This window comes from Adiantum capillus-veneris, chromosome 16, assembly GCF_014529385.1.
Source record: "Adiantum capillus-veneris isolate H3 chromosome 16, ASM1452938v2, whole genome shotgun sequence".
NCBI lineage: Eukaryota > Viridiplantae > Streptophyta > Polypodiopsida > Polypodiales > Pteridaceae > Adiantum > Adiantum capillus-veneris.
Window position 1 is genome coordinate 83,689,479 of NC_140946.1, and position 15,010 is coordinate 83,704,488.

Below are 15,010 nucleotides of genomic sequence, written 5' to 3' on the forward strand. Positions count from 1 at the left end.
TTTCTGCATGGAGAAGGCTCTAGGAAGGGTTCTTACTTTAATCAAACAATTCTATCATCACTTTTCCCTATGATATATGCACTTCACTAAAGACTTTTTGTGTAATACTTGACGTGCACTTTATTTTGGTCTAAATCTACATAGCCAATATTCACATTTTAATAGCCTTGGTGCTCTCATTAGATCAAAAGCAAACTCCCATGTCAAGTGACCTTTTTTGGTTTGCCTGTTACACAATTTAAGTTAGGTACAACTGTTACACAATCTACGTTAGGTACAACTGAGTTGGACGAATGTAGTGATTCCTTCTTTTTCCTTAAGGTTCAATTATTACTTTATTTCAATGATCAAATACACAATGTCTAAGTGAGTGATTGTTGCTTGTTTTTACTTGGGGGTTCAATGTCCACTTTCTAGCAACGATTAACTCGATTATGTTCAAAACATAATTACGCGTATCCTTCTTCATCTTGTTTTTCCATCGCCCCCTTCCCTCTTGCTCTCTCTCCACTATTCACAAAGGCACATTGCCAAGATGCACTCTTACCATCTTTCTCTTTATACTTAATGCTATGTCTTGGAGTATAAAGCATGTTTCATTCACAAGAAGATTTAGAAATTTTCTCATATAGGAAAACGGAGTCTTTTTCAGTGTTTTTCATACAATGCATAACATCATGAGCTTCTGCTCGAGAGGCACCGCATACCTAGCTCGGTACGATTGGGGGCAGAAGACCACCGGCCCCTCCCACCGGGACGGCGGTCCCCTACCCCCAATCGTACCTAGCTAGGTATGCAATGCCTCTCTCACAGAAGCTCATGATGTTGAGGTAAGTCACAATATGGGAATTATTGTGAGAATCTGTCCAAAACTTCTTGTGATTGTCAAGTGGCTACTGCCATGGGCAATAGTTTATTACTTCGTCAGCGTAGAGGGAAAAATATCAATTCTGGCTCCACGTTCGTCCACATGGCATCAAGCTCAACCATCCGATAATCAAAATCTGGTTACTTCCTAGAAAAGCAGCAATTTAAAGAGCGAGACATTTTCAGACACGTAGGGAAACGCGATGCAGCAAGGGTCGAGGGCCATGAGCAGGTCGGGATTAAGTCTTTTCCGCGTAGTTCGCCCTTGCAGCAGCAAGCCGGGCATAACCACTACGGAATACCGGAGACCTTTTAAACCCTGGTTATATTCTGCAGATCAAGCTGGAGGGTACTTCAGATGCTTGCCGACATGATGAGCACTGACCGTTCAACACATTTTTTAGTTGATGCTATTAGGTTGTTGGCGATGCAGACAGCAGAGGCCAAGGAATGCACAACTCCTTTTGTCAGCAGTCCCTAACTAACAATATTCTCATGAATTTTTTTGCCCCTATCAACTTCTTGCGTAGTGCAACATGCCTTAAAGATGAAAGCATGGGCGATTCCATCTGAAGCGATTCCTCGCTTTGCATCGCTCTCCTCTCTCTCTCTCTCTCTCTCTCTCTCTCTCTCTCTGGTTACTTCGTTAGCGTACAAGCCAATTTCAAACTGGCCTCTTCGTAAGCCACTTGGCAGAGCTTTTGAAACGGCAGGATTCATTTAATCGTTTAATATAGCTCACACCGTGTCACACGCTTTTCGTACTCAGAGTGTGCTAAACAACGCCTCCCTTAATCCAAGAACCTCTCTCTAGTGGAAGCAATAACGATGCAGTACTAGCAACTGATGGGTAAGCAACTCCTCCTACATCCTCATGGGCCAGAAAGCTCTATTGTGTTTTCAGTCCTCTCTCCAGATGCAATCACCTATGCATCCATCTTGAAGGTCTACGCAACCGGATGCGAAGGCAAGTCTCCAGATGCATCTTGCACCTTGAAGGCCTATACACTTCCACAAGATGTTGACATGGATGAGAGTATGTATGCTCGATATGTATGTCGAATGTGATGCCCTCACCAAATCACGTAAGTTCTTGATGGGCATCCTTTCTGGGATGTCTCTTGTAGTGCTTTGATTGCAAGGTATACTGAACATGGTTGTGGCAAGGAAGCTTTGGGTTCTTTTCACAAGATTCGAAGCAAAGACCTGCAAGAACTTTGAAAGCCTCCCTTGGATGAGATAATTCATGATGAGAGCGCTATAGTCAAGGGTTGTTCAAAAAGTTCAAGATACAATGCCTGGCATTGTCTTGGGCAATATGTATGCCAATTGTGTGTGCTTGAGAAAGCAAGAAAACTACTTGAGAAGCTTCCTGTCCGGAATGTCGTCTCTTGGAATGCACTGATTGAGGGATATGCCCAACAACCATCGAGCCACCAAGCTCTCGACTGTTTCAGCAGGTGCAAAGCAAAGGCCTCCCTCCAAATGCAACCACGTAAGAGTGCATCTTGAAAGAACACAAGACGCTGGTTTGGGCTTGAAAATTTACTCTGATATTGTTAGTAAGGGGCTGTTGCAAAAAAATGCCATGCTTGGCAATGCCTTGGTTGATATGTATGCCAGATGTGGTGCTCCTGTGCGGGATGACGTCTTTTGGAACATACTGATTGCAAGATATGCCCAACAACGGCCGGGCCAGCAAGCTCTGAACTGTTTTCAGCATGTGCAAAGTGAAGGCCTTTGTCCAGTCGCCATCACCTACCTGTGCATCTTGCAGGCATCTCAATCTATGCAAATTGCTCTCAAAAAGAGATTGTGTGCTTGGCACTGCCTTGGTCAATATGTATGAAAAATGTGGGACACTTCAGCAAGGGTTGTTTATAGAACTTGTCATGCTCGGGAATTCCTTGGTCGATATGTATGCTGAATGTGGTACACTTTAGAAAGCACAAAATGAGCTTGAGGAGCTTATTGCCCTAGCGCATTGATTGCGAGATAAGCACATCAGTAGTTAACCGGGCCAGAAATCTCTCGGCTCTTTTCAAAGGATCCGAAGTGAGGGCCTCTCTCCGGAAGCAATCACAAACGCGTGCGCCTTCAAGCCATGTGTGTGTATGCAAGATGCCAATATGGGCTTAAAATTTTGCTCTGATATTGTTAGTAAAGGGTTGCAGCAGAAACATCCCGGGCCTGGCATGCCTTGGTTGATATGTACACCAAATCTGGTGCTCTTGTGAGGGATGTCATCTTTTGGAATGCACTGACCGCAGGATATGCTCGACAAGGCCAGGAAGCTATGCGTTTTTTTGAACAGGTGCGAAGCAAGGGCCTTTCTCCAGATGCTATTACCTACGTATGCATCTTGCAGGCATGTGGCTCGATGCAAGATGCTCTGTAAACAAGATGGCGTGCTTGGCACCGCCTTCCACTTGTCGCTAGCTATTTGCCTTAGATCAGCACACTCTAATAATTGCAGACCAACATGCTGCAGCTCAATTTTTTTTGCCTTGCTAGCCCCACATACTGACGTTTTCACCATATAGGCTGTCGCACACCGTTGTCCACTAGCCACAAAACTTGAGGTCTCGACTCTTGCTGCAGCCAATTGTAGGATTACCTAGCCCTGTTGCATAGTTAGTGAGCTGGATATAAAAGCTGTCAACAACTACTTGACAACCAACAATGCCGCAGTGCTCTCGGCCTATTGCACTCGATGTTCATGTGCAACACATTTCTTTTTTGGGGGCGTTTTATTTTGGAATCTACATTGAAGTAGCCTTTCACACACACTTAGAATCCCTTGAATCCCTTTCGAGGCACCAAGTGCCCTTTTCCCAGTCACCCCCTAAGGGTCACCTCCCACGCTGCCAAGAAGTCATTCTCATTTAGATTTGTTTCCTGCGGCAGTTTTGATCTCCATTATTTTCCATAGCCTAAACCCTTATGAGATATTTCTTATGCATGTCCCACTTCCTTCAAAAAGCCGAGAAGAAGATAAAACCATCATCCTCAAAAGTTTCAAAGAGGAATCTCAAACAAAAGGTCTCATACCTTCACCCTCTTTCCAAGAGGCATCTTTGCAAGCTTTATCGGAGCTTTCACTCCGCAAAAATGCAACACATTGTCCAAGAAGTAACAATGTATGTAAGACCCAATCCCAAGATTATCAAAGCTCTAAGTCATGTAGACCTTGTCGAGCTTGTTTTCATACACAACGCATGTGCATAGAGGCATTGCACACATGAACACATGACTAGACACTACCATACACGGTGAGACCTTCCTAACAAGTATCACACACATGATATGCATACACAACGAAATGTATGCGTGCTATGCACCATCGGTCAAAAAGATTGGACCCTAGACATTTTGGACCAATGAAATGATGAAGACAAATGATGAAAACATGAAAATGAATTCAACAACACATGAAGCCAACAAAATGAAGATGAAGATGCCGACAATAACAACAATAAATGACAACAACAACAAGATCAACAATATAGGGGACGACATTGACCGTCCTTCTTCATTAACGAATTAAAAATCCCATGAATGAATAGTTTTTGTACTATCTAGGACTACTACATAGTACAAAAACCTACTAAGTTTCAATTGTGAACCATAGCGATGAATCCGATAAAGAACCACTATGATGTGTCATGGGACATTGAACCATGGTTGCTGACTCCAATGAGAATTGCCATGATGTATCCAATTGAGAATCCTGAAGTGTTAAATCTAGTGAGGACCACCATGATGTATCAGGTAGATGAATCCTGAAGTGTTAAATCTAATGAGGACCACCATGATGTATCACGTAGATGAATCATGTTAGCCAAGGAGTACACCATTATGAATACATAAACCAAAACACATGAACTCTTTGTAAAACCCCAAGTTTGGCTTAAGGGGGTGATTGTTAGGGTAAGCCCAATTTGTGGCACCATATGGGAAAGCCCTCCAGCCACCTAGGAAAGATGATAGGATGGTCCAATATCAAGAGGGTGCAACCTCTCTAGCTAATGATTAAAGAGCATTAAGCCTACTTAAGAGGCTTTTCTCTAACCAATCAATTTCACTTTGAGATATCATCATTGTTTCTATACTCTCTCTCTCTCTCTCTTTATGCCCTTGCCCTTGACATAGTCTAACCCTAGTCTCCATCTCTCTAACCCTAACCCTAACGCCATGCTTAAGCTAAGGATCCATCCCCCATTGTCTAATGCTAAACGATTGGTAATTAGGGAACACGCTTCCCCACACATCATTGTCACAAAGGGCTTATCACTTTATTTTTCTGAGTGCATGCACGACATGCCAATCTAGTGGCATTATTTTCCCTTAATCAGTGTTTACGTTTCTGCTACAACACCAGATACTCTGTCAAGGACATCATTATCCATACAGCGATCACGGTGGATTCCACTCGATGTGGTGTCCACATGTACTAGACTCGCATGCTTATTTAACACAAGGTAAGATCTTGTTTGTTTTCAATTATTTTTATTGAATCATGATTATCCTATTGACGTTGTTGTAGGAGTTACCCACATATGTGACCTTCTACTCAATAGCAATTGAAGCTAGCATCTTTTCTTGTGTTTGTTGCATCTCAATGCATCAACATGCATTATCTATCATTGGTTATATGCACAAGGTGCATGCACTACAAATGATGATTTTCTGTTGGAATTAGGGTTGCAGAGAAACACACACAGCTTGGAGAAGACGAAGGAAGCTCAAGGCATACAATAGAGAGTGTGTTACTTAGTGTGCAATGGAAAGATAGATAGACCTAGAGTGATGGGTGTATATACAATGCACGGGGGAAAAAACCTCTTAAAGAGGGAAAAAATGCCCCGGCGGTCCTAGTGTGTTCACACACATCACTACCACATGTATATGGTAACAAATCCCCTTGGAGTGATGCGGTGAACGAGAGCTGGCACATGAGTAAAGGGAAGTGCCGTGCCCTGAGGACAGGATCAGTCCACAAAGGGGAGTAAGCCCAAAGCTTTGCGGAAAGCTTCAAGCTTCTCACGAGATAATGCCTTTGTGAAAAGATCTGCAAGGTTGTCCTGTGTTGGCACATAAGCCAAGCTGATCTCTCCTGCTGAGAGCCTCTATTCTGATTGCATGTCAACCATCCAATTTTCTGAATTTTGTGCTTCATCAAAATTCAGAGGCTCCTCAACATCATGTAAGCTAGAAAAAGCTAAAGCATAACAATCTGATGCATAAGATGCATGGCAAGAGCCTGAACGAGTACGACTAGACAAAGGTGCATCCAATTTACTCTCACGCAAAGTGTGCAGCAGCCATTTTGGCATACCTCTAGCCGTCTCATTTTCAGCCCTTTCCTCATCAAGTACATCATATACATCTGCATTAGTAATAGGCTGATCTAGAACATTTTCAGAAACCCCTATAGGCTGTACATTTGCCTCATTGGAACTTACATTCGTATTTCTGTTGGAATTAGGGTTGCAGAGAAACACACACAGCTTGGAGAAGATGAAGGAAGCTCAAGGCACACAATAGAGAGTGTGTTACTTAGTGTGCAATGGAAAGATGGATAGCCCTAGAGTGATGGGCATATATACAATGCACGGGGGAAAAAACCTCCTAAAGCGGGAAAAAATGCCCCGATGGTCCTAGTGTGTTCACACACATCACTACCACATGTATATGGTAACAAATCCCCCTGGAGTGATGCGGTGAACGAGAGATGGCACATGAGTAAAGGGAAGTGCCATGCCCTGAGGACAGGATCAGTCCACAAAGGGGAGTAAGCCCAAAGCTTTGCGGAAAGCTTCAAGCTTCTCACGAGACAATGCCTTTGTGAAAATATCTGCAAGGTTGTCCTGTGTTGGCACATAAGCCAAACTGATCTCTCCTGCTAAGAGCCTCTCCCTGACATAGTGGTAATGCACCTCAATGTGCTTTGTGCGAGCATGAAAAACTGGGTTCCTCGCAACTGCCAATGCGCTCTGACGGTCAGTGTAGATAGTGTTGGCAGTGTCCTGTCCAACACCCAAATCAACCGTAGCTGTGAAGACTGCCCTGTACTCAACCTCACAACTCGAAGTGGCCACAGTAGGTTGCTTCTTGCTCAACCATGATATACATGAACTGCCAAGCATGAAACAAAAACTACTTGTGGACACTCGTGTGTCAAAACAACCAGCCCAATCTGAGTCCGAAAAAGCATGTAAGTGTGGCGGCAATGATCCCCCCTTGGGATAAAATAAGCCAAGATGTAAAGTGCCACTAAGGTAGTGGAAAATCCTCTTGACAGCCTGCCAATGCTTAGACCCTGGGCTATGCATAAATCTACTGACCTGTGAGACTGCAAACTGAATATCCGGCCTCGTGTTGCATACATAAATGAGGCAGCCAACAGCAGTTTGGTAAAGAGTGACATTAGAAGGATCGCCAGCATCATGTAGACTCAACTTCAAACCTGTTTCCATGGGAGCGGCAATAGGTTTGCAATCCTCAAGTCCAAACTTACATAGCAATGTCTCTATGTAACTTTTCTGACACAAGGCAATACCACCATCACACTGCTTAAACTGTATACCCAAATAATGATGCAACAGCCCCAAATCTTTCATCTTGAAAGTAGCATTCAAATCAGCCTTAAATTCAGCAATATGTTTCTTCTCATTTGGTCCAGTGATCAGCAAATCATCAACATAAAGAACCACAATGAGAGGTACATCACCCTCACGCTTTACGTACAATGTGCTTTCTGTTGGACTGTTACGAAAGCCTTGTTTGACCAAATGAGTGTGAGCTTTCTCATACCAAGCACGAGGAGATTGCTTCAACCCATACAAAGCCTTGTTACATTTGCACACTTTGTCCTCTTGTCCTTTTATGACAAAACCGCGAGGCTGCGTTACATAAACTTCCTCAAATATGTCACCATTCAAGAAAGCAGTAACAATGTCTGATTGATGTACATCCCAACCAAAATGAGCTGCCAATGCACATAGAAAACGCACAGTAGTCATACGACAAGTGGGAGAAAAAGTCTCTTCATAATCTATGCCTTTTTGCTGTGCATAACCCTTTGCAACAAGTCGAGCCTTATGGCGATCGATCTCACCATCCGGCTTGCGTTTCAACTTGTAAACCCACTTCATACCAATGGCCTTTTTGCCAGGAGGCAAATCACATAAAGTCCATGTGTCATTTTCTATAAGTGCATCATATTCTGATTGCATGGCAGCCATCCAATTTTCTGAATTTTGTGCTTCATCAAAAGTCAGAGGCTCCTCAACATCATGTAAGCTAGACACAGCCAAAGCATAACAATCTGATGCATAAGATGCATGGCGAGAGCCTGAACGAGTACGACTAGACAAAGGTGCATCCAATTTACTCTCACACTAAGTGTGCACTAGCCATTTTGGCATAGCTCTAGCCTGCTCATTTTCAGCCCTTTCCTCATCATGTACATCTGCATCAATAATAGGCTGATCTAGAACATTTTCAGAAACCCCCATAGGCTGTACATTTGCCTCATTAAAACTTACATTCGCATTTCCACCATAGGCTGTACATTTGCCTCATTAAAACTTACATTCGCATTTCCACCACTGAAAAGAGGCAACAAAGTGTCATAAATGTCCTGTGAGCTTACATTACTGTCTCTAGTACATGACAGCAAGGGCTGAACAGAATCTTCCACAAACACTACATCCCGTGAAACCAGAATACGTTTTTTTTGCGGATGATACAACCTGTAACCTTTACTTTCAGCACTATAACCAACAAAAATACATTTGACAGCCTTATCATCCAATTTTCTGCGCTGCACTTGTGGCACCAAAGCATATGCCAAACAGCCAAAAACACGCATGTGCTCAATAGAAGGCTTTCTATCATGCCATGCTTCATATGGAGTAATAGACTGCAAAGCTTTTGTAGGACACCTGTTAAGTACATACGTGGCACACATAATGGCCTCAAGCCAAAAAGAATGCGGCAAAGCTTGACTTTTGACCATACATCGTGCCATTTCCGTCAGTGACCTGTTTTTCCTCTCAGCAACACCATTTTGCTGAGGTGTATAAGGCAGTGTACATTGGTGTTTTATCCCACGACTAGCCAGAAATGCATTAAATTCATGAGACATATACTCCCCCCCTCGATCAGAACGGAGGGTGCCCATAGTACATTTCAAGACATTTTTAGCCATAGCCAGAAATTGTTTGAAGCACATAAAAACTTCGGACTTCGCTTTAAGCGGAAATACCCATGCATGCCTGGAGTAATCATCAATGAAAGTAACAAAGTACAGGTAATTGCCCAAGGACGTTGCCCAAGGACGGAGTTTGCATGGGCCCACAAACATCACTATGCACAAGCTGCAACCTGCATGTGGCCCGAACTGAACCATCCTTTGGAAACTTAGAATGCTGCATCTTACCCAAAATACATCCTTCACAAACATGTTTGACAGGTGCTTCAAGAGGTGGCAAAGAAACAACCATATCAGATTTCTGCAAACGCAGCAAACTGGCAAAATTCAGATGACCAAAACGTGCATGCCAAAGTTTTGCATCTGAAATAGCCCTTGAATCTGCAACAACATTTGCAAAATTTTGTCCACACTTGTCATACAAACTGAGCTTATACTACCCACGGCACAAAAGCCCAAATGCAACAATTTCATCACCAAAACTGAGATCATGAACTGTACATCTGTCATCCACAAATTTGACTACAAGTCCAAGTCTAGCAAGTGCGGATACAGACAAGAGATTCTTCTTGATCCCAGGTACATAAAGTGCATCAACAAGTGTGAAGGAACTGCCATTAGCAGCAATGAGCACAATCTTTCCAACTCCTTGAACTGGATAAGAGGCGTTGTTGGCACAAGTGACTGAATTCCCATGAGGGACTGACTCGAGAGAGGTAAACAATTCACGATGTGAGTTAATGTGCTTTGTAGCACCACTGTCGAAATACCACACATGTGAATCTGCAACAACAATTGACAAGCATGCATCATGGACAACAGGATTGTAAGTGCACTCTGCGCTAAAAGCCCATTCTGCATCAACATCAGCAACATAGTCTCCTTTCACACAAGACTCAACAATGGCTGCATTTGTAGTGGAACCAGCATTTGCAATGAAACCACCCTCTTTCTTCTTAGCCTCTTTGGCCTTCAACTTAGGACACGACTTGATCAAGTGATCATTGGCTTTACAATAATGGCAATGCATCTTTGTTTTGCCCTTATCACCAGAATTGCCAGACGAAGTGCTACCAGCAGAAGCATTAGGAACAGAATTTTTGCCACTCGCAGCAGAACCATAAGAAGTGGCTGCATTACTGTTACCACCCTTTCTTTGAGAAGCAATAAAAGCCTATTCAACTGCACGCTGCCTAGTCCTGTTTTTTCTAGAAAGTGACTCTTGCAACAGCAATGTGCATAATGCATCAAACTTGACAACTTCAGGATTTCCTTGGGTCATCAGTCTCCAAGTACTAGCAAAAGTCTGGTAGGAATCTGGTAAGGCATCAAGAACAGTCTGCACAAGGGAACTGTCTGAAATGACTTCACCTGCAGAAATAAGCCGCTCATTGATATCCTTGACACTAGCAAGGAAAGTGTCCATATCATCTTCCTCATGCATAATCTTCGACTCCAGCTCTTTACGCAGCAAAGTGATTTTAGCCTCATTGCGGCTTGCATAAAGACCTGCTAAAATATCCCAAGCCTATTTTGTAGACTTTGCTGAACGGATGTGAGGAACAATGGTGCGCTTCACAGACAACGTAATCAATGCATGAGCCTGCACATCCTTAACATCCCAATGAGCTTGTTCTACCATAGGCAAAACAACTCTAACAACTGCAATCCTTGCAGCAAGACCTGCAACATCCTCAACATCGCCTACATCCTCAGAACCAGGACCTACATCAATGCCCTGCACAATGTTCCAGACACCCTTTGACACAAGAACATGTTGCATCATATAAGCCCACATAGGGTAGTTGTCCCCATCCAACCTGTCCTCAGCAGCAAACATCTTGAACACATCTGTGTTGTTGTTGTCAGCCATGGTAAATGTTGCACCTGATGTGAAAACTGCCCGAAAATAAGAGAAACGGAGCGGGAACAACCTGTGCTATATAGCACAAACTGTAGAAGACTATAAGGCACATGTTATGCAGAAAACGGCACTGACAAAAATTCTGCACAAAATGACGAAATAGCCTGTGCAGTACTGCCTGTAGTGGAAACGGAGGCCGAAATGAGCCCAAATCAAAATTCTGAGTAGACCAAGCTCTTCGAGCTTACCAAAAAAAATTTCAACCTGTGAACGCTCGCCAAAGCTCACTGAAATCAGAGAAAGTGAGCAGGCGTGTGCTGGAGCAGCTGGCGACTAAGCCCGAGAGGACGTGACCTGCTCTGATACCAATTGTTGGAATTAGGGTTGTAGAGAAACACACTCAGCTTGGAGAAGACGAAGGAAGCTCAAGGCACACAATAGAGAGTGTGTTACTTAGTGTGCAATGGAAAGATAGATAGCCCTAGAGTGATGGGCATATATACAATGCACGAGGGAAAAAACCTCCTAAAGAGGAAAAAAATGCCCCGGCGGTCCTAGTGTGTTCACACACATCACTACCACATGTATATGGTAACATTTTCTTCTGTAGGCAGCCAGGCATGGCCTCACTATCAAGAAACTAGTTCATATGATAACATGACTCTTTCAAGACAACCTCAAGGTAGGCAATCTTTTATTTCAAAAACCAAAGAATACCTAGTATAACTACCTTCTTTTTGGTTTTGGGAATCTTTCTCTTCTTTCAATGAGGATATATGATTGTTTCAAGGATCAAATTGTGAATAAGATTCCAACTTGAAGGGATCTCTTGTTTCATCTATAGCATCAAGTGTGTGTATAGGAGCACATTTTTTTGGGTCTTACGATCATTATTCATAGCACGATAGCCTATGCTAGTCTCAACTACCTAATAGTTCAAGTAGTTTCCTTTCAAAATTTGACCGAGGGGTTCAAATTACAAAGACAACACCAAGGGTTCTCAATCAAATATAGTTATCTTCACTAATCTCTACTATTAATGTTCAGCAAATCAAAGAAATACTAAAAATATGGTAATATACCTTTGAGGCTTGACAATTGCCCTTGACCTTCGGATAAGTATGCGGTAATTTTTCAACTCATAATAAGCATATAATTTGGTTTAATTCTTTTTTGAATATGCTTTGATTGAGCTTTACAAGTTGGATGCATGTGTTGCAATGCTTTAATCCACTTGAATCTTTAAACTCATGACAAGGTCATGCGTGATCAAAAGAAGGTAGTGTACCACGTACCACCTTTGCAACTTGTTACTTTCCCTATTGAAATGGTCATAGATCTACGAGGTAGGGTTTGGGTTTGTTACTTTCCCTATTGTAACGATCATAGATCTACGAGGTAGGGTTTGGGTTTGTTACTTTCCCTATTGTAACGATCATAGATCTACAAGGTAGGGTTTCATTTGGCACATGTTATTAGTCACAAGGTGTGAAACATGGTCTAGGAACTCATGGAGTTCAGTTTAGCCAATGTGGAGCAAGGTTTATGAGGGTCCCTCTCACTCATATCTCATATTGCTAGGTGTTTCTAGTTACCTCCACACACAAGTACATCTCGTACTTGAAGAATGTCATATTTCTTGACATCAATATATGCGACATATTCCACGTGTGGAGAATTCGAGTAATATCTTTGAGTGTTTTCAGTTACCTCCACATGCAATTACATCTCGTACTTGATGGATGTCATATTTCTTGGCATCATTATACGAGAATTTTTCACATGTGGGAGACTCACACTAGCACCTGTGTCTTCAATTAGCCAAATATTATTGAATATCCAGTAAGACTTGTTAATGCAATAGGTACTATTAAAAACAATTAATAAATGGTTGTTTGAAGATATTTTAGGCTACAAATTTTCATATATACTACACATATAGCAAGGCTATGTCCTTTTGTTAATGAAAATCTTTCATTGCTTATACCTAGATGTGATTGATCTTCACATTCTGTTATTGTCCAAATGTTTAAGCAAGGCTATTGATTAATTGTAGTGGGAAGTATTTAGTTTCTTTTTGTAGAGCTATTCACACATTTTATTTCCTCTTCTTTCATGAATTCTTTAACATCCTCCATATGCATTGGCAACTACAAATTATTAGTCATGGAAATGCAGGTTCATATATGTTTTTGCTAAATGCATGCACGCTAGGTGTTATGAGCCCTAGTGTTTAGCAAAGACATAATCATAGCGACATGCAACTTCATGAATATGATCACTTCTGAAGCTTTTAGTACCACAAGTGCAATACCTCTATGGGATTTATTATGGGTCTACCAACCACCATTCAAGGGATGGCTTGGTATGGGTGCTTGTAGATAGATTGCCTAAACTCTGTAAGTTTACTCCAATTTAGTCAACTCTTTAACCAAACTGGTTGTTAACCTCATTTGTAGACTATATGAATTTCCTTGCAATTTTGTAATAGTAAACCCATGTTTACCAGTCACTTTTAGAAGACTATCTGTAAACGGTTGGGGAACACAACTCAATATTAGTGTTGAGAATCATTCAAAGACGGAGAGACAACTTGCAAGTATTAATTCACTGGTAAAGGATATTCTAAGAGTGCATGTTGGTGAGCAGTAATTCAATTGGAAAGATTAACTCTCTAGTTTGGAGTTTGTTTATCATGATGCAAAGCATGTTACGACTAGGTTTAGTCCTTTCATGCTTATGTCAAGTTTTCAGCCTTGATCAACAGTTATGGTGGGTTTGGTTACTTATGAGGAATGGCGGCAAGTGAAGGACTTAATCAATGTTGAGGAGATATGTCTGCAAGTCACTTTCAAGGAAAGTTATAGTTATGAAGGGATATTCTTACATGTTCCAGTAATTTCAAATTTTTTGAAACATGATCATTCATTTAATTACCTCTTAGTTAAGGTACCTCGTTTAAAATACTCAAATAAGTTATCAATGAAGTCTACACACTATTGTATCCATCCGGTTGTTTTGGATACAGACCATTTACAAAAACCACTTACAAAGGGACAACAATGTAGATGATAAAGATATTCTTGTTGGTTTCATTGAACCTCCTACTACCCCGTGTATCGATCAAGTGGACACTATGGAAAACATTAGTGTCCTTAAGAAGACATCACCATTTTTGTTTTTGAGGACAAAAACGCTTTTCCAAGGGGGGAGTAGCGTCTAAGGCAGGACTGGGGAGCCATGCCCTAATCTACGCATGCATGGTCAAGGGGACTTCTAAAATAGGGATAAAGAGTCTATATAGGGGTAAAATTGGGTGGAGATGAGCATGCGGTAGTACCCAAAGTCCTTTCAGCAGAAGCTCTTGAGACATCTTCAGAAGCTCTTTGTATGACATGAACTCATTCCTTCCCTTTCCTTATTGGTAAATGCCCATAGAATCACCTTCCTCATGCTTCAATCATTTGCACCTTTCTGCACTTTTATGTCTGTCAATGAACTTCTACACATCACTTTTGCAATTTCATGTACTTGCTGTAGAAAGATCTTGCTATGTGTGCTCTCTTTGGGCATAAAATAATATGAAGTTCCACTACAACCATGTTTATGCATAGAGGCACATACATGCAAAGGAAATACTTAAAGTTCTCAAAACTACCCATGCCTAGACTATGTTAAGTGTGAACCTTTAGCAATTATCCATTCCAATACTTTTTGTTTGTTGTGAACCTTCTCTCCCTAGTGCACATGAGAATTCATTAAATGCATAGAGAGGTACAAAGAATAACATTGATTATTTACTTACATCTAAGCTCTTTCACTCCTCATTGTGATGTTACCACGCCTCCACAGTTAATGTTGTGATGCATTTGTGGTGCAATTGTAGCATTGGCATGTCCATGCCTTGGAGAGAGAGAGAGAGAGAGAGAGAGAGAGAGAGAGAGAGAGCCAATTCAGATACCAACTATCAGCAACTAGTGGAAACATTTCCATGGTTACCCTCCCTTTCTCCAAGATCTAAAATTCCAATTTCCATTTGGCTACCTCCACACATACACGCA